Source organism: Borostomias antarcticus (assembly GCF_949987555.1).
Source record: "Borostomias antarcticus genome assembly, chromosome: 20".
Taxonomy (NCBI): domain Eukaryota; kingdom Metazoa; phylum Chordata; class Actinopteri; order Stomiiformes; family Stomiidae; genus Borostomias; species Borostomias antarcticus.
In genome coordinates this window covers 17711310-17736550 of record NC_140253.1, presented here as the reverse complement: position 1 = coordinate 17736550, position 25241 = coordinate 17711310, and the positions used below count along the sequence as shown (strand labels likewise).

Sequence of the window (25241 nt, the reverse complement as noted above, 5' to 3'; positions counted from 1 at the left end):
CTCTACCTCCACTACCCCTCTCATCCCTCTCTCTCTCTTCCAATGTCTCTCTCACCCAGACTTCCTCTGTCTCCTCCCTCTTTCCCTCTCCATCCCTCTCTCCCCTTTTTCTCTCTCCTTCCCCTGCTCCTCCCTCTGCATTTCTCTCCTCTCTCTCCCTCCTTCACTCCCTCCCTCCTGTTCACCCCATCTCCATCCCTCTCTCCTCCATTCCTAGTCCTCTCAACCTCTCTCAGTTGCTCCTAATCTACCTCTCTCTCTCCTTCACTCCTCCCTCCATCCATCCCTCGTTCCCCTCTCCTGTGTCTGTCACTTCCACACTCCTTTATCAATCCCTCTCCTCTCCATCTCTTCCTCCTTTCTCTCATCCCTCTCTACCTCCACACCCACTCTGTTCCCCCTCCTCCCCCTCTTTCTTTACCCTGAGATCCTCCCCTCATCTTCTACTCCTCAACTCCTCTTCCTTTCTCTCCCTTCTCTCCTTCTTTTCCTCTGTCTCATCCTCCTCTCCCTCCACACCCAACTCTGTCCCTCTCCTCCTTTATCTCTCTGTCGCTCCGTCTTCCTCTCTCTCTCTCCATCTCTGTTGTGCTACCTCTCTCCTTCTCCTCCATGGCCGTGTCCGAATTGCATACTACCTGCTACATGCTATATAGTAGGCACTATATAGTATGCATACTGCATACTATATAGTACCTACTGTTCCACAAAACGCGTGTAGTATGCGAGAAAATACAGCATGCTACTCGAGTCATCCAGCGGAAGTGACGGGATACGACGAGGTACGATACTTTTACTCAGACCGCGAACCGCGAACCTGTGCTAAAAGTTATCTGGTGTTTTTTGCGATCATTTTGTGTAATATCCACGAAAATGTTGCCTTTTCCCGACATGGGATGTGTGGCTGCTGCGAACAGGAGAAGACGTGTTCGCGCTGCAAGGAGAAGAGCCGTCATGAGATTTGTTCTCGACATGCTTCTAGCTGAGGTAAATATTGAACGTTAGCTTGCTAGCTACGCTAGTTGATAGCCCCGCATGTGCTGGTGCCAGTAGCTGGGTTGGGGCTATTGTAGTTGAGGTAAATATTGAACGTTAACTTGCTAGTTAAGACAATTATATGCCATAAGCGCAAATGAGTTAAAGTTTGGCCTAATAATATTTCCCCTGTAGGCTCACATGGAAGACAGAGGTCCTTACAACCAAGTCAACCTCCATGTCCCCCTGTTGAGGACCTATTTTGACGGCGCGGACACAAGGAGGGACTTCAGACTGTCAAGACCGACACTGAGGAACCTCATTGATACCCTTGATGATGGTCATGGAGGATGGGGCAAGACCATGGAGGTGCTAATAATAGCATTAACAATAATAATAATTCATTGCATTTAGAGCTTTTCTCAGTACTCACCCTTTACAATGGTCTTATCATTCACACACAGGTGCTAGTCTTTGTCTACTGGCTGGCCAGTGCCACCTCCTACCGGATTGTGTCAGAGGCCTTTGACATGCCCCGGTCGACCGTCTGTGATGTGGTCCACAGAATCAGCAGGGGTATTCAGCGCATCATAAGCCGTGTGATACGCTACCCCACGGAGGCAGCGCTGGAGGAGGTCGGGGCCGGGTTTGCCCGCCTGGCCAGATCTCAAGCCTTCAGGAGTGTGGCCGGAGCCATCGACGGCACTCATGTCCGCTTCATCCCCCCAGCGGCAGAGCAGCAGAGCTACTTCAACCGAAAGCTCTACCACTCCATCCAGATGCAGGCTGTCTGTGACCACAAGGGACGGTTTGTCAACATTCTTGTTGGCTTTCCGGGATCAGCCCACGACTCGCGTGTCCTGAAGAACTCGGACATGTATGTCCACCGGCAGTATCCGCCGGAGGGCTGGTGCCTCCTCGGGGACGGAGGCTACCCCTGCCAGGCTGAACCCGTCGCCCTCATCACGCCGTACAGGTATTTTTACAGGAAGCCTTGCTTCTTTATGTTCTTGTTAGTTACAGTAACTCTGGTTCTTGTTTTTATAATCACGTGTACTATTTTATCTTTAAAGCATGTATTACATTTATGATTATTATATTGTTATTATATATCAGAGAGCCAGTGCAGGGACCGGTGCGTCTGCGCTTCAACGCCCTGCATGCCAGAGCCCGGTGCATCATAGAGAGGGCGTTCGGGATGATGAAGACCAGGTGGAGGGGGATCTTTCTGAAGGCTCTGGAGGTAATTTAAGTCAATTGCTTTTCTACAACGGTTACTAGATATATATATTCACAAAAAACACGTATCAAGTATCCCAACTCTCCGTTGTAGAAAAAAAATTATAATAATACATTTTCTTTGTAACACACTTTACATATGAAATAAATATCAAAGTGCAAAACTGTGTTTTTAGGTGAAGTTGCCCTTGGCTGCGGAGGTGATTGCTGCGTGTGCTGTCCTGCACAACCTCTGCCTGGAGAACGGAGACATCATGGAGCCAGAGGAGGTGACATTACATCAGTCATTTAGCAGAAACTTTTGTCCAACATTACATTAGTCATTTATTTAGCAGACACTTTTTGTGTCTGCTAAGCGACTTACAGTAATTGCATTTAACCATTTAAAGGTTGATGACCTTGACGGTGGCCATGGTCCTGCTGCTGCAGATCACCCCAACCCTGGTGATGGCCTCAGAGACCGTATGGCAGCGGCAGCATCGGCACCAGCTGCCTTGGTCCCAGCTCTTGGTGAGCACGACTACCCCATCCTGCCATAAATAGTCAGTCAGTCAGTCAGTCAGTCAGTCAGTTCATGAGTTTGCTTTGCCTTGTTCCTTATAGGCAGCCTTGAGGCTTTAAACTTCAATCAGTTCCTTATAGACAGCCTTGAGGCTTTAATCAATCAGTTCCTTATAGACTGCCTTGAGGCTTTAAACATCAATCAGTTCCTTATAGACTGCCTTGAGGCTTTAAACATCAATCAGTTCCTTATAGACTGCCTTGAGACATTTGTTTAAATGTATTTGTATTTAAATGTCTGTGTTTCATTTTGCACTGTACATAGTAAACAGTTCTTTTAAGTTTTTTGGGAGACAACAGATCAGCGTTCTCGTCGCGTCTCCTGTCAGTACCTTTTGCGAGGGAAGCTAATGATCTGACCAAATATAAACAAGTCAAAAGTATATTTGAAGACCATTGTGTAATAAAAATATCCAAGAAATGTTGTGCTTCTTACATTATACATGTAAAGGTTACTTCTTGATGTATACAATTTCAACAAAAAGTGTAATATCTACACATTAAGGACATACGTCATGTAACTTGGAAGGTCTAAACACTCAACGTGCAGAGAGCTTTGGACATGTAACTCCCTTATCAAGTAGTCGTTAGTCAAACACATTTGAAAAACAGTGATGCTTTCATAACCGTCTCTGAATAATTCCAATGAAGCATTGTGAACCAACATGTGTGTTCCGTTTATGCCCAATTGCAAACTACAATGTCCATTAGGAATGTTATTTTACTCTAATGACTGGTTTTAGGTATAGTGACATTTGTTCTCCTTTGACTGGGAATACATTACAAGGAATGAGACACAGACCAATTTAAGAAAAAAAACATTTAATAAAAAATAAACTACTTTTTCACAGCGGCTTCCAGGAGCAACATTAACCGCTCCTCCCTCTCCTTGAACAATCCTCTTTCCTCCCTCCACTCAGCCTTCATACCTTCTTTCTCTTTCGCCCATTCTGCCTTCATCTGCACCCTTTCTCTCCCCCATTCTGCCTTCTCTCTCATCCATTCTGCCCTCTCCTTTTCCATCCTCTCCTTCTCTGCCCTCCACTCCTCTCTATGTCCAGCCTCCTTCTCCTCTTGCCTCTGTCTGTCCAGTCTCGCGCCCTCCCTATCCTTATTTTCTTCCTCTTTCTTCTCCCTCTGCAGCATCTCCAGCAAATGCTCCAGCTCACTCTCTCTCCTCCTCTTCTGTCCTCTCCCTGGCCTCGCCTCACCGCTGCACTCTGCCGTCACCTGGCTTTCTGTCGGTTGGGTCAGCACCACGGAAGGGGAGGCGACAGCCGGTGGAGGGCACGGGGCGGACGAGGAGATGAGGACCACCGGTGTAACCGCATGGGTGGCCCCCATCGCCTCGTCCAAGGCCCCGTACCACTTCCACGAAGCGGCTGTGGCCTCCCCTCCCTCTGTGCTAACCCCAGTTCTGGGGCTCTTTAGTTCCTATGAAGGGAGGTTAGATAACGATTTCTAGTGTCATGCAAACTGTGAATCCCTATTAATATCTTTGCTATCATGTAGCCTGACCATGTAGCCTGTAGATCAAAATCACCTTGTACTTGGCTACAAGGTTCTCCCACTTCCTCTTGAGCATGGGCCCCTGGATCTTCCCCTGCAGCCCAGCTTCTACGATGTAGGTCCTACATAAATCAATATCCAAAGTAAACAGAAAGGCTACATCACTGGATCGCTTCTGAGCAACAATGCATACATTAGTTAACTTACTCGTAGCCTTTCAGAGCAGCGTTTCTCTTCCCTGTGAACAGGGAGGAGTTGACCGTCCTCCAGGAGATCAGGTCCCTGGTGTGGTCGTCAGTCCCTGTAATACATCCAGAAGTATTATGGGACAATGAATACTAATATATGAACATAATGATATATGAACAGTTGAACTCGTTTAAATCACGGAATGAACAGACAATTGTTTAAACAACGTCAAGTAACGTTAGGCTCGGTGGCTTAGGTTAGCCATTTAACAACTCATCACAATTTCGACATTTCTTATACATTTCTTAAGCAATCATGGTCATATTACATGGAAATGTTACTCTGTTTGTCTTGATTCTAGCTATAATAACATTTAAGCTATGACATTAATACGTTTTGAGCAAGAGCCGTCTGAACACCTGTAACGTTAGTAGCCTATTAACGTTGGCTGGGCTAGCGAGCTAACGTAACGTCCACCACAGAGATCAATGCAAGCAGCTAGCTATCATGACGTTCTTTTTCGAAATGTCATTTCTACCCCACCTATATACACAAAACTGCATTTGTAGCTCTGTGTCGTTATAACTAAGATATCTGTCCGGAAAAATAATTTTTCCATCGACAAATTAAGTCAATACTTACATTTGAAAACTCCCGCTGCGGTCCCGGAGATCTCTTCATTCGCCATCTTTTTTAATTTTTCTCACAGCCCAGTGACGTCTCACCTCTCGACTTCCGGAACAGTATGCTCTGAACTATGCTACATTTACGCCCCTTTTTTCGCCGATTTCGCCTACTATATAGTACCTACTATATAGTAGGCGAAATACAGTATGCACAGTTTTGATGCAGCATGCTGCATCTCGCCTACTATATAGCAAGTAGTATGCAATTCGGACACGGCCCATGTCTCCTGTTTCACTCCTTCTCCATTCCCTCTCCCCCTTTTCTCTCTCCCTCTGCTGCTCCTCCCTTTACTCCTCCCTCCCCTTTCTCTCCTTCCTCTCCTCCCTCTCTCCCACTCTCTCTCCTCTCTCTCCCTCTTTCTCTCTCTCTCCTCTCCTCCCTGTCCTCTACTCCCTCTTTCTCTCTCTCTCTCCTCTCCTCCCTCTCTCTCCTCCCTCTTTCTCTCTCTCCTCTACTCCCTCTTTCTCTCTCTCTCTCCTCTCCTCCCTCTCCTCTACTCTCTTTCTCCTCTCCTCCCTCTCCCCCACTCTCTCTCTCCCCTTCTCCCTCTCTCTCTCCTCTCCTCCCTCTCTCTCCCTCTTTCTCTCTCCTCTATTCTTCCTTTCTCTCTCCTCTACTCCCTCTCTCTCTCTCTTTCTCTCTCTCCTCTTCTCCCTCTCTCTCCCTCTTTCTCTCCCTCCTCCTCCTCCCCTCTATTCCAACTCTCTCCTTCTCTCTCAATCCCTCCACCTCTCCCTTCCTCACTCCTTTCCTCCCCCTCTCTCCCTCCCTTTTCCTGACCCCTCTCTCAAGCCTGTCTTGTTTTGCAGCAGTAGTCTCCTGTCGTCTCCAGGATCAACCTGTCTTTTTGAAGATGGCCACCCTGAGAGGTAGGACTGACCCTGCTGCTTAATGTGTCATTGACTGTTCAGATATGTGATGAGAGTGATGGGGTAGACTGAGTGATACAGTCATCACACATTCAAACAGGACGAGGCTATGGAAGCTGCACATGTTGCCCAGAAGTCCGTTTTAATGTCTATTATGGTTTAACAAAGATACTAAGATCAAAGAGATCTTGTCAAATTCAGGATGTCACCAAAACGTACAGGTGTTTCAATCAGGAAGATGAAGACTGACTAAATGAAAAGCAGGTGTGAAAATGTCCGCTGCATCCTCCCCCTCTCCCCTCCCTCCCTCCCCTCTGTATCTCTCTCTCCTCGTCTCCCTCCAGCACTTTCTATTTCTCTCCACCATCCCTCTCCTCTCCTCCCATTCTCTCTCATTCCTTCACCTCTCTAGAACTCACTTATTCACTCCTCCTCCCTCCCGTCTCCTCTCTCTCTCTACCACTCTGTCCATCTCCTCCTCCCTCCCGTCTCCTCTCTCTCTCTACCACTCTGTCCATCTCCTCCTCCCTCCCGTCTCCTCTCTCTCTCTACCACTCTGTCCATCTCCTCCTCCCTCCCGTCTCCTCTCTCTCTCTACCACTCTGTCCATCTCCTCCTCCCTCCCGTCTCCTCTCTCTCTCTCTACCACTCTGTCCATCTCCACCTCCCTCCCGTCTCCTCTCTCTCTCTACCACTCTGTCCATCTCCTCCTCCCTCCTGTCTCCTCTCTCTCTCTCTACCACTCTGTCCATCTCCTCCTCCCTCCCTCCTCTCTCTCTCTCTACCACTCTGTCCATCTCCTCCTCCCTCCCGTCTCCTCTCTCTCTCTACCACTCTGTCCATCTCCTCCTCCCTCCCATCTCCTCTCTCTCTCTACCACTCTGTCCATCTCCTCCTCCCTCCTGTCCTCTCCTCTCTCTCTCTACCACTCTGTCCATCTCCTCCTCCCTCCCTCCTCTCTCTCTCTCTCTCTCTACCACTCTGTCCATCTCCTCCTCCCTCCCGTCTCCTCTCTCTCTCTACCACTCTGTCCATCTCCTCCTCCCTCCCGTCTCCTCTCTCTCTCTCTACCACTCTGTCCATCTCCTCCTCCCTCCCTCCTCTCTCTCTCTACCACTCTGTCCATCTCCTCCTCCCTCCCGTCTCCTCTCTCTCTCTCTCTACCACTCTGTCCATCTCCTCCTCCCTCCCTCCTCTCTCTCTCTCTACCACTCTGTCCATCTCCTCCTCCCTCCCGTCTCCTCTCTCTCTCTCTACCACTCTGTCCATCTCCTCCTCCCTCCTCTCTCTCTCTACCACTCTGTCCATCTCCTCCTCCCTCCCTCCTCTCTCTCTCTCTACCACTCTGTCCATCTCCTCCTCCCTCCCTCCTCTCTCTCTACCACTCTGTCCATCTCCTCCTCCCTCCCGTCTCCTCTCTCTCTCTCTACCACTCTGTCCATCTCCTCCTCCCTCCTGTCCTCTCTCTCTCTCTACCACTCTGTCCATCTCCTCCTCCCTCCCGTCTCCTCTCTCTCTCTCTACCACTCTGTCCATCTCCTCCTCCCTCCTGTCCTCTCTCTCTCTCTACCACTCTGTCCATCTCCTCCTCCCTCCCGTCTCCTCTCTCTCTCTACCACTCTGTCCATCTCCTCCTCCCTCCTGTCTCCTCTCTCTCTCTCTCTACCACTCTGTCCATCTCCTCCTCCCTCCCTCCTCTCTCTCTCTCTACCACTCTGTCCATCTCCTCCTCCCTCCTGTCTCCTCTCTCTCTCTCTACCACTCTGTCCATCTCCTCCTCCCTCCCGTCTCCTCTCTCTCTCTACCACTCTGTCCATCTCCTCCTCCCTCCCTCCTCTCTCTCTCTACCACTCTGTCCATCTCCTCCTCCCTCCTGTCTCCTCTCTCTCTCTACCACTCTGTCCATCTCCTCCTCCCTCCCTCCTCTCTCTCTCTCTACCACTCTGTCCATCTCCTCCTCCCTCCCGTCTCCTCTCTCTCTCTCTACCACTCTGTCCATCTCTTCCTCCTCTCCACTTCTATCATTTCTCACTGTCTCTTTCCCACCTTTCTCTTCTCTCTCACTCCATCCCTCTCTCTCTCTTTCTCTATCATTTCTCACTGTCTCTTTCCCACCTTTCTCTTCTCTCACTCCATCCCTCTCTCTCTCTTTCTCTTCTGTCACATTCCCTCCTCCCTCCTTCTCTCCCTCACATGTATCTACTTCTCTCTCTTTTCCCCTCCCACCAGTTTCACCTGATCCTCCTCGTTCTCCTTCCTCCCCCTGTCCTGTCTCTCCTTCTCTCACCCCTACCTCCCCTCTCTCATCCCCTTCTCTCACCCCTCTCTCCTCTCCTTCTCTCTCCCCTCTCTCCTCCCCTTCTCTCTCCCCTCTCTCCCCCCCTTCTCTCACCCCTACCTCCCCTCTCTCCCCCCCTTCTCTCTCTCCTTCTCTCACCCCTACCTCCCCTCTCTCCTCCCCTTCTCTCTCTCCTTCTCTCACCCCTACCTCCCCTCTCTCCTCCCCTTCTCTCTCCCCTCTCTCCTCCCCTCTCTCCTCCCCTTCTCTCTCTCCTTCTCTCACCCCTACCTGCCCTCTCTCCTCCCCTTCTCTCTCTCCTTCTCTCAACCCTACCTCCCCTCTCTCCTTCCTCCCCCTGTCCTGTCTCTCCTTCTCTCAACCCTACCTCCCCTCTCTCCTCCCCTTCTCTCTCTTCTTCTCTCACCCCTACCTCCCCATCTCCTCCCCTTCTCTCTCTCCTTCTCTCACCCCTACCTCCCCTCTCTCCTCCCCTTCTCTCTCTCCTTCTCTCACCCCTACCTCTCCTCCCCTTCTCTCTCTTCTTCTCTCACCCCTACCTCCCCTCTCTCCTCCCCTTCTCTCACTCCTACCTCCCCTCTCTCCTCCCTCCTTCCTCCCCCTGTCCTGTCTCTCCTCTCACCCCTACCTCCTCTCTCTCCTCCCCTTCTCTCTCTTCTTCTCTCACCCCTACCTCCTCTCTCGCCTCCCCTTCTCTCTCTCCTTCTCTCACCCCTACCTCCCCTCTCTCCTCCCCTTCTTTCTCTTCTTCTCTCACCCCTACCTCCCCTCTCTCCTCCCCTTCTCTCACCCCTACCTCCCCTCTCTCCTCCCCTTCTCTCACCCCTACCTCCTCTCTCTCCTCCCCTTCTCTCTCTTTTTCTCTCTCCCCTACCTCCCCTCTCTCCTCCCCTTCTCTCTCTTCTTCTCTCACCCCTACCTCCCCTCTCTCCTCCCCTTCTCTAACCCCTACCTCCCCTCTCTCCTCCCCTCTCTCCTCCCCTTCTCTCTCTTCTTCTCTTACCCCTACCTCCCCTCTCTCCTCCCCTTCTCTCTCTCCTTCTCTCACCCCTACCTCCCCTCTCTCCTCCCCTTCTCTCTCTCCTTCTCTCACCCCTACCTCCCCTCTCTCCTCCCCTTCTCTCTCTCCTTCTCTCACCCCTACCTCCCCTCTCTCCTCCCCTTCTCTCTCTTCTTCTCTCACCCCTACCTCCCCTCTCTCCTCCCCTTCTCTCACCCCTACCTCCCCTCTCTCCTCCCCTTCTCTCTCTTCCCTCAATCAGTCTTCCTCTCCTTCTCCTGTTGCTTTTTCCTCCCCTACTAATTCATAATCTATCTACAGTATCTATCTATCTATCTATCTATCTATCTATCTATCTATCCATCTATCCATCTATCCATCCATCTACCTATCTATCCATCCATCCATCTATCTACCTATCTATGTATCTATCTATCCATCTATCCATCTATCCATCCATCTACCTATCTATCCATCCATCTATCTACCTATCTATCTATCTATCTATCTATCTATCTATCTATCTATCTATCTATCTATCTATCTATCTATCTATCTATCCATCTACCTATCTACCTATCTATCTACCTATCTATCCATCTACCTATCTACCTATATATCCATCTATCCATCCATCTATCCTTCATACCCCCTCTCTGCCCTACCCTCTCTCTCTCCACCACCCTCTCTACCCTAACTCTCTCTCTATTCTCTCTCTCTCTCTCTCTCTATTCTCTCCACCACCCTCTCTACCCTAACTCTCTCTATTCTCTCCACCACCCTCTCTACCCTAACTCTCTCTCTATTCTCTCCACCACCCTAACTCTCTCTCTATTCTCTCCACCACCCTAACTCTCTCTCTATTCTCTATCTCTCTCTCTCTACCACCCTAACTCTCTCTCTATTCTCTCTCTCTCTATTCTCTCTCTACCACCCTAACTCTCTCTCTCTCTACCACCCTAACTCTCTCTCTATTCTCTCTCTCTACCACCCTAACTCTCTCTCTATTCTCTCTCTCTCTATTCTCTCTCTCTACCACCCTAACTCTCTCTCTCTCTCTACCACCCTAACTCTCTATCTATTCTCTCTCTCTCTATTCTCTCTCTCTACCACCCTAACTCTCTCTCTCTCTCTCTCTCTCTCTACCACCCTAACTCTCTCTCTATTCTCTCTCTCTCTCTCTACCACCCTAACTCTCTCTCTATTCTCTCTCTCTCTCTCTACCACCCTAACTCTCTCTCTATTCTCTCTCTCTCTCTCTCTACCACCCTAACTCTCTCTCTCTCTACCACCCTAACTCTCTCTCTCTCTCTCTACCACCCTAACTCTCTCTCTCTCTCTCTCCCACCCTAACTCTCTCTCTATTCTCTCTCTCTCTCTACCACCCTAACTCTCTCTCTATTCTCTCTCTCTCTATTCTCTCTCTCTACCACCCTAACTCTCTCTCTCTCTCTCTCTCTACCACCCTAACTCTCTCTCTCTCTCTCTCTCTCTACCACCCTAACTCTCTCTCTATTCTCTCTCTCTCTCTCTACCACCGTAACTCTCTCTCTATTCTCTCTCTCTCTACCACCCTAACTCTCTCTCTCTCTCTACCACCCTAACTCTCTCTCTCTCTCTCTCTACCACCCTAACTCTCTCTCTCTCTCTACCACCCTAACTCTCTCTATTCTCTCTCTCTCTACCACCCTAACTCTCTCTCTCTCTCTCTCTCTACCACCCTAACTCTCTCTCTCTCTCTCTCTCTCTCTACCACCCTAACTCTCTCTCTCTCTCTCCAGTTCTCATCCTCTCTACCCCTCTATCATAGTTAAATTATTATAACCTTGGCTCATTCCGAAGCTTTAGAGACGCCTCAGAAAGTGCAATCTCTGCTGTTCTTTCTAGAGGATGCTCTTGGTGTTGAGAGACCATGTGAGTCTGAGATGTGTGTGCTGAGGAATCTCAAGCTATCAACAATATCAACAGATGTCCCATTGATGGAGATGGGAGTGTGATTCCCTCTGTTCTCTCTGAAGTCAACAATGGTTTCCTTTGTCTTAGGGACATTTATGGAGAGGTTGTTGTCATGGCACCACAGTGTTAGATCTTCCACTTCCCTTCTATAGGCCTCCTCGTCATTGTGGCTCATTAGTCCAACTAACTACTGTGGTAGTTCCCTCTCACAACTAATGATCCTGCATACAGACACACTGGTACAAAACACACTCTCCTCTTTCCCCTGGCACCAATTCACCTGCATACACACACACATCTTTCTCTCACACACACTTCCCAGGTTCTACACACATAAACATCCCCAAATCACCCTCTCTCCCCCCCTCTCTCTCTCTCTCTCTCTCTCTCTGTCTTTGTCTTTCAACATGAATATACATTTGGACTTTGGACCAGGTCAGACGTAAACCCAAGGACAAGCAGAAACATTCTAAAAAGACGCCTGTGGGAATCAGACCCAAGTCTGGGTACAGAGAGACTGTGGAGACAATAAATGATCATTAAGTCATATTAGTGACAACTTTTCACTTCACTACCCTACACTATCACCCCCAACTACACACACACACACACACACACACACACTTCACACTAGGCTTCCCTGTCTAGTTCATGCCCTATGGAAAGGACAGACCCTCTCCCCAAGTCAGGAGAGCCAAGGGGGGAGGCTTCTTCACCTTGTAGCCCAACTTAACTCACATTCCTCCTTCCCTTCGTCTGAAACACTTAAAGACACAAACACACCAAAACAGACAAGGAAGCTGTGACCTATAACCTCAAGAGACCATCCTGACCCCACAAGCTCACAGTCTGTTTCTCTCCAGGGACCAGGATGGTCTCACAAGGTTCCAGACTTCAGCAATAATGACAGCTCTGAGTCCCACTGCACTGTGAACTCTTCTGCCATGGATGACAAACAGTCACCAGCACAACCACACTGACATGCAGTGTAGGCCAATCATCAATAAACCCCTTTCCAACAGAGAGCATAGGCCTGTTGTGGTTTTTCACATGCCTCTGTAATATGATCTTTAGAAACGTCTTTAGACACGAAATAGCTTCCTCACTTGCTCCAGCACGCATGCGCACAGCGTGCTGGAGCAACGATTGCGCGCTGTGCGCATTAGTGCTGGAGCAAGTGAGGAAGCTATTTCGTTTCGAAAGACGTTTCGAAAGATCATGGCATGTGAAAACCGAAACAGGCCTATGCTCTATGTAAGCACAACTAGCGATTCATCAAGACAGATTGATGAAAACAACCGTTTCGCGGCAGAAAATAGATTTTTAGAAACTGCATTCTGAGGGCCCCGACCACCACCATTACATGGATATACTGGCTCGCGCTGGATTTTAAATTTCTTCTACATGCCTCCGAACTACACCAAAGTGATCTCGGTGAGTCAAACGTCTTATAATATGTCGTAAATAAGGTCCAGGTTGTCAAAAAACGAGCATTGTCCTTTAAGTTTGATGTGTTGCCTCATTTTGCCTGTACGGCATTGCTGCATCGCCTGCACAACGGATGGCCATCATCTATAGCTTACTTTATCTGGTTTAAAACCGAAATAGTTCCATGTTAAACCTTAAGTTATGTTTCTTCAATAATGTAACATTTGATGGTGCGGACTCGGAGCTAGGGAACACTTCTGCCGTTACGATAGCCTACTGAGAACAAGACTGGCTTGCGCCCAGACATACAGATAACGTCAATATTGCATGTGTGCGCGAGCCAACACATTGGGAGCTGTCACAACGGTGTCGCGAGTGACTGCGGAGATGTGTGCGCGAGCCAACAAATTGGGAGCTCCACAATGGTGTCGCGCATAGACATATATAATACGTATATATAATACGTATATAATACGTATATGGTGTCGCGAGCCAGTCTTCTCATTAGCAGAAACCAGTGAATTTGGGAACAGAGGTAACATTGTCCCCCTGCCGTGTTCAACGCTAGTACCATATTCCATGGTAGTACCGTTGTATAGAGCTTATAGTATAGTTGGCACCGTGACGTTTTGGCACCGTGGTAGACCGTTGGTACCGGTATATCGTGCAACACTACTGTCCAGGATAAAATGTTTTGGGTTATCCATGTTAATTGGTCAACTGATTGTGTGCTCCCAATTATTGATGATGAGACCCAGGTGTGCTGTGTCATGTGGCCACTGAGCCTACAGGTATATATCACCAATGCTCATGTGCAAATAAATTGATTGAGTGTTTCACCAGCATCCTGTCTCCACATTGTTTCTTTTCTCAGTTCATGTTTTAGCCGGTATCTAGCAAGTAGTCAAGCTCTGTTTAACAGGTTATGGGCCCAGATGCGTTGGCGTTTGTGGAGAGATATCCGGCGTGAGCCATCAAGAGACAAAGTTTGTACTTCCATTTGAACGTGTGTCTCACCGTTTGGAGTACCATGAGCGAACGTTCAAGTATGAGTTCACGTTGGTCTCGTCTTGTTTTTGATGGAGACGAAAGGAACTATGAACTGTGGGAGACAAAGTTTTTGGGCCATCTGCGGTTGCAGAAGCTAAAGGACACCATTTTGAATGGGCCCGCCGAAGGTGCAGATGCAGATGCACTGGCTGAAGACACAGCAAAGAACGTCGAGGCGTATGCTGAACTGATCCAATTCCTGGATGACAAAAGTTTGTCCCTGGTCATGCGAGAGGCAGTGGATGACGGGCGTGGAGCACTCAAGATTTTGAGAGACTATTATGCAGGCAAGGGTAAGCCGCGCATTGTTAGTCTTTATACAGAACTGACCTCTCTGCAAAAGTCAAGCAGTGAGAGTGTGACAGATTATGTCATACGTGCTGAGACATCAATCACAGCTCTGAGAAATGCTGGTGAAGTGTTGAGCGATGGACTTTTGGTTGCAATGGTTTTGAAGGGGCTGCCAGAATCATTCAAGCCTTTTACTATTTTTGTCACTCAACGTGATGACACACTCTCTTTTGCTGACTTTAAGACTAAACTGCGGAGCTATGAGAGCACCGAGGGTATGCGCACAGCTGTGGCCAACGACAACGTCATGGGAGCCCGAGTACAGCCGAGGAAGGCTACCATGGCAGGCGCTAAGGAGCAGGGCATTGAGAGCATGGACATTGTGTGTTTCCGGTGTGGTCAGAGAGGACACAAAGCATCGGCATGTCAACGCGGCCAACAGTGGTACAGCCAGGGCAAGAGTACTGCACGACGGGGGCGGAGGCAGCGGCAGGACAACGCACGTGGAGTGTCTGAGGAGACGGATGACAATACCTTTGCATTCGTGACCAGCGAGCCTCAGCCAGGGCACAGTGTCATGAGAAAGGGCCTGATGGTGGACACCGGTGCGACGTCGCATATCATCACTGATCTGGAAAAGTTCAAGAGCTTCGACGACGGATTCCAGGCTGAGACTCACTGTGTGGAGCTGGCCGATGGCACGAGATGCAAGGGGGTCGCGGAGCGCAGAGGCGACGCGGAGGTGTGTCTGGTCGACAGCAGGGGGCGGCACCTCAGCACCACACTGAGGCAGGCGTTGTACATCCCCTCCTATCCTCAAGACATCTTCTCTGTAAGAGCGGCAACTTCTGGTGGGGCGACTGTGATCTTCAGGGAAGGAGAAGACGTCCTACAGTGCAGAGACGGTACACGTTTTCTCATTCATGAACATGACAGATTGTTTTATTTGCCTACAGTGCCAGTGAACAAAGACTGTAATGATCAATGTGTGAGCTGTCATGATATTCAGACGTGGCACGAGATTTTAGGACATTGCAATCATGATGATGTCCAGAAATTAGAGAATGTTGTGGATGGTATGTCAATCAAGGGTAAAGGATACAAGTCCATGCAATGTGAAGTGTGTACTCAGGGGAAGTTCACTCAGAGCAGGAACAGGAAGTCTGACGTGAGAGCCAAATCAGCTTTAGAGCTGGTACACACAGACTTGGCAGGCCCTATAGACCCAGGCTCCAGGGAAGGGTATAGGTATGCACTATCCTTTACTGATGACTATTCGAGTGCAGTGTTTGTGTATTGTCTGAAGCAGAAGAGTGACACAGTGGAAGCCACAGAGAGATTTCTTGCCGACATAGCCCCATATGGGAAGGTTAAGTGTATCAGGTCAGATAATGGTACTGAGTTCACAGGACAGGTCTACCAAGCACTACTTCGTAGGAACTGCATTAGACATGAGAAATCAGCACCATACTCACCACACCCGAATGGAACTGCTGAGCGTAACTGGAGAACCCTTTTTGATATGGCCAGGTGCATGCTCTTAGAGAGCCAGTTACCCAAGGAACTATGGCCATATGCTGTCCAGACAGCAGCTGTGGTGAGGAATAGATGTTTCAATAACCGCACCAAACAAACACCTTATTTCATACTGACAGGAAAGAGACCAAATGTGTCCAGGATGCAGAAGTTTGGTACTGTGTGTTATGCCTACAGGCAGGACAGGAAGAAGCTAGAGGCCAGGTCTGACAAGGGCATCTTTGTTGGCTATGATCCAACACTGATACAAAAGCTTAGTGGGAGCAGATCCCCGTCATTACCACTTAAGAGGGCTCTAAAAACCTCTCCTCTCACCGGATTCTGATCAGGGACTGGACATGACGTGGTGCTCATCCAACAATTATGAGTGTGTGTGTGTGCATATGTGTGTGTGTGTGTGCATATGTGTGTGCGTGCGTGCGCATGTGCGTGTGTATGCGTGCGTGTGTATGCGTGCGTGTGTGTGCGTGTATGTGTGTGTGGTGTGTGTGTGTGCGTGTGTGAGTATGTGTGTGTGCGTGTATGTGTGTGTGCTGTGTGTGTGTGTATGTGTGTGTGTGTATGTGTGCGTGTGTGCGTGTGCATATGTGTGGGTGCGTGTATGTGTGTGTTTGTGTGTGTATGTGTGTGTGCGTGAGTGAGTGTGTGTGTGCGTGTGTACCCATCACTATGAATATAGTTCAAGTGTAAGCAGCTCTTAGGTGTTTGAACAGTTGTGACAGATTGTATTGTATTTTGTATGACCCCTGTTTTCTAGGCCCAAGTAGATAATGGTGGTGAACTCATCTTCAGTTAAGACACATGAATAATCAATGTCAATGTCAATACTCACATTTTCCAAGTCCAGGTCTGATCCAGCACTCTCCACCATGATCCACACTGTAGGAATAAGCAGAGGAATGATGAGGATGATGCAATGAGACGTCACCACTTTTGGGCTTTATGTGTTTGTTAGTTACAGGTAGATTGCAGGATTATGTAAAAACTACCAGACCTATTTTCCCGTGGAAGGGTGACTGTAGCATGAGCCAAGGAAGAACCCATTCAATTAGAGAGAGCGGATCTGAATCACGGGGAGGATCCAAATTCATTGAAAAATCATTTTTCACTTTTGTTGACCATGCCAGAGAGACCAGACCAGCACCTACGGGTACTTTGCCATGTTTAATACATCCATGGCTGTTTATCCCTGTATTTTCTGCGGGTATTAGGACCAAAATAATTGAATCATGGCATGAAGGCAAAGATCAACTGCTTTGAATTAGCTAGTTATGCTCATAGCTAGCCAGATGACTGCTGTCGGTCCTGTCATATGTAGCTATCTAGGTAGCTGAAATACATCAGAGAGCAGAGCTGAAGAGCACCTGTTGGACCAACCCCAGCTGATGCACCACCAGTATATTGTTGACATTTGTCTCCTCTAGGTTCTCTAATGCTACTGCACATGCTGACAACATGCATCATGGGTGGAGGTCTGCACTCTCAAAGTGCCCTTCTGGTTATAGGGTGATTTGTGTCTGTTCTGTCAAGAGACTCGTAGGCTGTGAAAGTTGAGACCATCTAGTTCAGAGAGGGGGGCTACATAAGAGACACTGGGGGATTTTCTTCCACTTGATTTAAAACTCTCCTCTTACTTGAGTTTCTCCAGTCTCCAGTGTGGATCCTCCAGTCCAGCAGAGAGCAGCTTCACTCCTGAGTCTCCTGGGTGATTGAAGCTCAGGTCCAGCTCTCTCAGGTGGGCGGGGTTTGACCTCATAGCTGAGGCTAGAGAGACACAGCCTTCCTCTGTGACCATGCAGCCCGACAGACTGTAGAAACAGATCGATACAAACACATTACTACCCTCTGCTGGTGAAAAGAGAGAGTTGAAGGATTATATTCCATCTTCCTACAGACAAATATTTGAACATTGGATCTGCCCTGGTTCACACATTGTCAGATTCTTGAACACAAAGTGATCTTTTTTTGTCAGTCAATATTTTTGATATGCTTTCTCTTCCTTGTAACCCATGCTAAATAAGAATGCTCTGAGACTCCAGGTGTATTATAGAAATGGAAAAGCCTGGCCTCTGTAGTACTGAGACATTCCAATCCAACCAATGAAACTCCTCATGAGAGTTCAGGTAGGTTATCACTGTAGTTTATCTGTAGTTACTGTAGTTTAGCTGTTTCTAGTGGGAACATCCAGCTGATCATCTGCTATGATTGTAACAGTTCATAATATCTCCCATCATGTCATTGATAAGAGTCTCATTCCAAAGATGAGAAAGTCTGGTTTAAAAAGCTCTGGCAGCATTTCTCTGTTAGTCTGCATCCATTCAGTCTGTAGGGAGATGATGATGATGATGAAGATCACCAAACTGCTTCATTTGCAGTGAACACATGATGTATAAGGAGAGATGTCCTGTCTATGCAGTCCCCTGGAGCAGACAGGTTCAGAGGCAGGGTTCTGAAGGAGTGTGCTGTACAGCTGGGAGTCCAGCTCACCCAGCTATTCCAGCTGTTTTAAACACAGGCTTTGTCTCAGCAGCTTCCCACCATCATCCCCTCATGCCAAGACTATGAACGATGGACCCTGAATCAGACCCATGGATAATGGACAGTGGATCATGGATCATTTCAATCCAGCTCACCCAGAATCTCCAGCCTGTCCCTTTTCCCTTGACTACCCTGCAACCTTTCACCCCCGACTACACACACACACACACACACACTATAACTGATACTTAAACAATGTTACACAAACACACCAGTACTTTAACAATGTTATTATTATCAAGGGATATGATAGGCTGTTTCTGAGCCAGGGAGAGCACATTTGGAGTTTGTGTGTTAAATAATTGTCTGTTCAAAGTTATCTTTAGAGTGCATTACACGAACGCCAGACTGGCAAAAATATACCCAGAGACTGATGACACCTGTAATGGGTGCAAGCAATCACCTGCTAATCACACACACACGTTCTGGTCCTGCCATGAGTTGACAGATTTCTGGCGCGAAATTTATGGTACACTCAGTACTCGACACAGACCTCAGACCCGACCCACTCACTGCCATATTTGGGATCTCTACACACATAACACCCACTCTCTCATCAGCAAAGCAGCGAGTGCTGGCTCTCACCTCCTTGCTAGCTAGACGTCTCATCCTATTCAAATGGAAACACCCCCGCCCCCCCCTCACACAGTAGCTGGTTGAAAGAGGTTCTTAATCACATAACGCTGGAGAAGATAAGAATCTCAATCACTAACTCCAAACTATCATCTGACAAGACGTGGAAGCCCTTTATTGACTATTTGAACAATACTACTATCCCCCCAGATGACTAGATGCTGACCCCCCCCCCCCTCTACCTCATCTACCCCCCTTCCCTTTTCTGTACTGTTTGGTTTTGTGAGTCTGTCTCGTCTTTATTAACAGTTTATCATTCATTTATTTACTACATCCCTGCTTTCAGTATTGTTAAGTGCTTTGTCAGGGTTTGGATATGTGGGCAGGAAAGTGGGTGAGTAGGGTTTCGTGTTTTTGTCCTTTTGCTAAAAATCAATAAAAAGAATTTTGAAAGAAAGAAAAATAATTGCCCGTTTGTGCGTTCTTCGTGGCACACTCTATTATCAAGGGATATGATGTGATATGAGGCCAGTGGCATAATGTAGTTACGATGGGCCCCAGAGTGAGCTTATTATGATGGGCCCTATTAGTGCACACTACTTGAAGCACACACACACACACTGTAGTTTATACACATTTTAACAACAGTGTGCTGTTGAATTAGCTAGCCTACGTTGGCTATTGTACTGGCGAAGTGGAGGTCAGAAAGCTATCAGAACCATGCGCTCATGCAGTAACAAACAGAGGCTCAATCAAATCAAGTCAACTTTACATAACTATGGCTGGGAAGGTTTAGGCAAAAACAACAACACATCAGCAAGCAAGTTGCTACTGTAGAAAACTCGCCTATAAACTACTGTAAATAGTTGAGCTGTGGATAAGAGCTAACGATAAGTTTACTATTGACATCGATAAACTTTCTGCACTCAGTTTAACCAGGGCTTGTTGCTGTCGGCTTCACACAACAGAGATGCCTTCATTAGCTGATCTTAGCTAATATTCTTAAAAACATCTGAAAAACATGTTGGCTACACAATAAAAACAGGCGCTGAGCGGCGACCTCACTCCATGATAACAACCTGCAGGGGCACGGCCTACCCCAAATCCCCTTGAGAAACACTTGTAGGCTAACATTACTCACCTATTTGAATGGCAGTCCACTATTCTTGCATTGAGCAAAATCATAGACAATGTCCTTAATATTCAACTCTTGGACTCTCATTCACCCATTCACACACACACACCAATGGTGGTAGTTGCCATGCAAGGTGCTAGTCTGCTCATTGGGAGCAATTTGGGGTTAGGTGTCTTGCTCAAGGACACTTCGACATGTGGACAGTCGGAGCTGGGATTCGAACCACTGACCCTTCGATGATTGAACGACCCGCTCTACCAACTGAGCTACAGCCGCCCCGTCAACAGTTCACCTTTTGCGCCTAGTGTACCATACTGTCTTGTGTCTGATCAAATAGAGACTTAACATTGGACAAGAACATACAGTATTACCCAGCAATCATCATTGCACATCTGTGTATGACAAAAATATGACACGTTTATTAATTGAATCGTTTTAAGTGTATTTGTTTATGTAGAATAAGCATATAATGTTGTTATTGAGTAAGACTTCTGCAGACTATTTTCTGGAGAAAAAAACATGAGGGGGGATGCCTTTTAGAGGGTATACATAGCAAATGACACTTTAATTTGAGTCCACGGTGCAGGCGTGATTCTGAAGTGGTAACTCACCCGTTCTCAACCTAAAACCTGGTTGGAGGCCCTGCTCTCTCTACGGGCCCTCTCACCCCACAGGCCCCAGTGCAACCGCACTGCCTGCAGTCTATATTTACCCCCTGTGAGAGGCTGTTTCTGAGCCAGGGAGGGAACACGCTTGGGGTTTCTAACAGCACAGCTAATGCTCAGCCGATAGCACCAAGCTAAAGCAGAAACAAGCTTGGTTGAATAGACCATTTAGTTGAATTTGCACTTCCCCATGTTGTCGCTAGCTAGCAGACAGTGAGAGGCTCTGAGCATCCTGGCCGCAAACAAAACCAGATGCAACCCACAGTACCGGATGACCAGTAGGCTACCCACAGTACCGGATGACCAGTAGGCTACCCACAGTACCAGATGACCAGTAGGCTTCCCACAGTACCGGATGACCAGTAGGCTACCCACAGTACCGGATGACCAGTAGGCTACCCACAGTACCGGATGACCAGTAGGCTACCCACAGTACCAGATGACCAGTAGGCTACCCACAGTACCGGATGACCAGTAGGCTACCCACAGTACCAGATGACCAGTAGGCTACCCACAGTACCGGATGACCAGTAGGCTACCCACAGTACCAGATGACCAGTAGGCTACCCACAGTACCGGATGACCAGTAGGCTACCCACAGTACCGGATGACCAGTAGGCTACCCACAGTACCAGATGACCAGTAGGCTACCCACAGTACCGGATGACCAGTAGGCTACCCACAGTACCGGATGACAGTTTTGAAGAGGCGAGCTCTAGACAGGATCTGAATCTGATAGTGAATGGAAACCTGACGCGAGGTTATGTTCCAACAAAGGTCCCCCCTCCATGTCGATAGTCAAACTTTAGCTATGGTATGTGGGAGGCTATAGGTTTGATAGGTTTTACAGTTTATGAAGAAATCAGAGTGATGGACTTCAAAATTCCTGCAAGGTCAGAGCGTATGAAAGTTTTGTCTTACTTGGGACTACATTCACGTGGTGGTTTTACACTGATATGGCTGATTTGTTATGATTTTTTTAAGTTTTAAACTTTAGACTGTTGCTGTAGCGCCACCTTCAGGTTTATTGACCTACAATGCAGGTTGAGGACTTTGGGTATAGTACTGGAGCTACGTGCAAATTTTGGTTATTTTTTGTCCACGGGAAGTTAGACTTCAGTGGAAGATGGAGAATAATAATAATAATAGTAGTAATAATAATAATAATAATAAAGGCAAATACAAAAGGGTTCCGGCAACTACGCTGCCTGGCCCCTAATAAAGTTCAAAGTACAAATTTAGTTCTGTGGCTCAGGAGGTAGAGCAGATCATCCAATGACCGTAGGGTCGGCGGTTCAAATCCCGGCTCCTCCTGTCCACATGTCCAAGTGTCCTCGCGCAAGAACCCCACATTGCTCCCAATGAGCAGGCTAGCATCTTGCAAGGCAGCTACTGCCATTGGTGTGTGGATGTGTGTATGAATGGTTTAATGAGAGGCCATTGTAAAGTGCTTTGGATATAAAGTGCTATATAAGTGCAGTCAATTTAACATTATTAACCCATTTAATGCAACGTAGGCTACCAATGATACTGCTCACATTTACAAAGGAAATGACCAAAAGGGCAGCAGCCCCACCAGTTACACAACTATTTGATGAGCTGAATTAGCTACTAGCATATATCCTACTCCTACCTGACGCAGTGGTAAGAATAAAACAGTTCACATACAGAGACGAGTCACATTTCCAATTGAATCCATTCCGCTTTCATTGCTTGAGAACAGCCAAGTCTCTGAAAATCCATAGCAGGTTTTGCTCGTTACCTTGCTGCGGTTACCTTGCAGTGAGAGAAACACAGCAGACAAACAGCTGAGTGATCGCCCAAGAGTGGCAGGAAAAATAAATGTAATTTGAGAGATTAGAAAAGTGGGGGGATAAAGCCTATATTTTGAAATGTGAGGGGGATATGTTCCTGGGCTTTACGACTGCAGGTAGGCTACTTTTGGGGGTTTCAGTTGATCTTCTCTATGGAGGTTTGTGGCTGGCACGCACTTCCACACAGCACTGTGGCAACTTGGCTTTTTCCAAACAGCAGGTCCCAGACTGGGCTTGCGCTGAACTGTGACTAGTGAACTGAGTTTGAACTCAGTTTCGTTGCTGCTTTTTAACTGACTGTCAATGCCCGCGCATACAGATCCAAACATACATCCACAGTATCAGATTATCGCGCTCCACTGGCTCAATCCCAATGTTCACACTCACAGACTCACAGATTTATTATCTTTCTATGTAAGTCGCTTCAGGCTCTTGACCCCTTCCCCAAAATCAGATCTGCACGAATCACGTAGGTGACCTATTTTGGATTCAAAACAGCAAAGTTCACCGAAAAGTAACAATTGTGCATGTCTGGATAAGGAAGGAGCAGTCACTGTCCACATACTCTGAGTATGTCAACACCCTGACCTCCCGGATGGAGGAGAGCTCCTTGGAGCTGAATGTCTCTGAGACTAAAGAAGTGTTCTGCAGGGGGAGCCTCATACCTGACGCCCCAAATGTTCTTCCTCTAGCCCCGAACCTTTTTAGTCCCCCCAAAGACAAAAACACTAGGGAGAAAACAGACACCAAATACCCTCTTTAACATACACAAATCACCCCCTTCAAATCAAGCAGTAAGATGAAGTTCGAGTCAACACACTCACAACAACAACAACAACCCCCCCCCCCCCCCACACACACACAGTAGCACAGAACGGCATCAGCTCACAAACATACATCAAACCCATCTGCCCCCACCGTACAAATTGCCACCCCCAGACCCCACACCCTCTCAAACTCAGCCACATTGTTATTGATCACAAAATAGGTGTATTCTACCCTAAGAAGCAGAGACCCTCCCCCTAACCACCTGGACTGGGTCCGTGGCCCCGCCCCTCTCACCTTATTCCTCCCTGTAATCCAAATGGACAACTTAGCTCACCCAAACACAACATTGAGCAAAACACACTTTGCCCTCCTCCTGCACGTGTACTGTGGGCCCAAAACAAACAGTTTCTTAGAAAACACAAACCCCAACCTCACACGAGGGCTGTAACAGCACAAACAGAGGAACAAGACGTGCACAAACAGAAAACACATGAACCACCGTCTCCACCTCACCACAGTATGGGCCCCCCTCCCCCACCCCGGGGTCAAGCCCGGCCAGAAAGCGCTCGCTCATCAGGGCAGGACTCTCCACTGCAAGTCCCCTGTCCTTTTAGGGATGGGGGGCTTATACAGCACCCACCACCTGAACCTCACACTGCTCCCCCCACCTAGAACCCCCTGCCACTGGTGGAACCCAACCCCCTGCAAGACCCCGACGTTCCTCGCCTTCACACATGCCTCATACAGAGCCCTCCCCCTCACCTGTCTGAGGTCACCAGGCTCCTCCCCCTCACCTGTCTGACGTCACCAGGGTCATACAGAGCCCTCCCCCTCACCTGTCTGAGGTCACCAGGCTCCTCCCCCTCACCTGTCTGAGGTCACTGTAGAAGAAATTTAAAATCCAGCGCGAGCCAAGTATATCCATGTAAGGGCGGCGGACGGGGCACCGAGAATGCAGCTTCTAAAAACTGTGCGCATGCGTGCTGGAGCAAGTGGGGAAGCTATTTTTGTTTCTAAAGACGTTTCTAAAGATCATATTACAGAGGCATGTGAGAAACCACAACAAGCCCTCGCTCTATGTAGGCACAACTAGCGATTCATAAAGACAGATTGATGAAAACAGATTTTTTAGAAGCTGCATTCTCAGTGCCCCGTCCGCCGCCATTACATGGATATACTTGGCTCGCGCTGGATTTTAAATTTCTTCTACAGGCCTCCAAATTACACCAAAGTTATCTCGGTGAGTGAAACGTCTTATTATATGCCGTAAATAAGGTCCAGGTTGTCAAAAACGTGCATTCTCCTTTAACATTATTTTGAGCAGTTTGTGGATTACTGTGCAATCTGTATGAGTGTGTGTATGTGTTTCTCTTTGGTGCATAGAGGCTAACCCACATGGGCCCCATAAATATATGCGGCCCCCCTAAAACCAAAATGAACAGGTGTCACTGCCTCTAAACTTCAGCCCCTGATGCTTTTCCCTCAACCCCTAATGATTTGGGATCCTAGCAGCGCCCCTGTTTTGTACCTAATCTACATTTGTATTTAGTCTTGATTGTGTCTTTGTTCCTTCAATAAAGGACCCACCCACCACCTACAGTCTGTATATGCCTGTATATAAGCTTTGAGATGATAGTCCCTATTTTGTCAACTCTACTGTATGTACTGTAGTCCAAAGATAATTTCTCAACTTGAATGTTGATGCTCAAAACATCCCTCTTCCAAGGACAGAGATGTACAATTACTTAGACATTTAAATCCAATCATTTAACATTTGAATATGCTCAGGGATACAGACCTCAGTTTCTCCAGTTTGCAGTGTGGACTCCCCAGTCCAGCAGAGAGCAGCTTCACTCCTGAATCCTGCAGGTCATTGTTACTCAGGTCTAACTCTCTCAGGTGGGAGGAGTTTGAGCTGAGAGATGAGGCCAGCACTTCATATGAGGCTTCGTTGAGGTCACATCTAGAGAGTCTGAAATTACAAAGTAAACATGTATGACTTTTTGTTCCTTAATGACATGTTAATCTTAATGATATGATTTGTATAATATACACATTAATATACACATGTCATGTAGCCTAAGGCTTAATAAAGGGTACCCAGCTTTCAATAACTCGTAAGCTACCTCATCTCTGGCCAGTGACCTACAACATTCCTA

General features: G+C 47.8%; 1 long non-coding RNA gene across 1 annotated transcript in view; it reads right to left on the bottom strand.

The window, feature by feature from the left end:
- Positions 1-24981, bottom strand: part of LOC311322289 — a 36881-nt gene extending 11900 nt beyond the window's left edge. The window contains exons 1-3 of the long non-coding RNA XR_014630925.1: positions 24881-24981; positions 17224-17397; positions 16422-16468 (exon numbers count right to left, since the gene is read on the bottom strand). This is a non-coding gene — a long non-coding RNA (uncharacterized lncRNA). The remainder of the gene's footprint in view (positions 1-16421; positions 16469-17223; positions 17398-24880) is intronic.
- Positions 24982-25241: the final 260 nt, after the last annotated feature.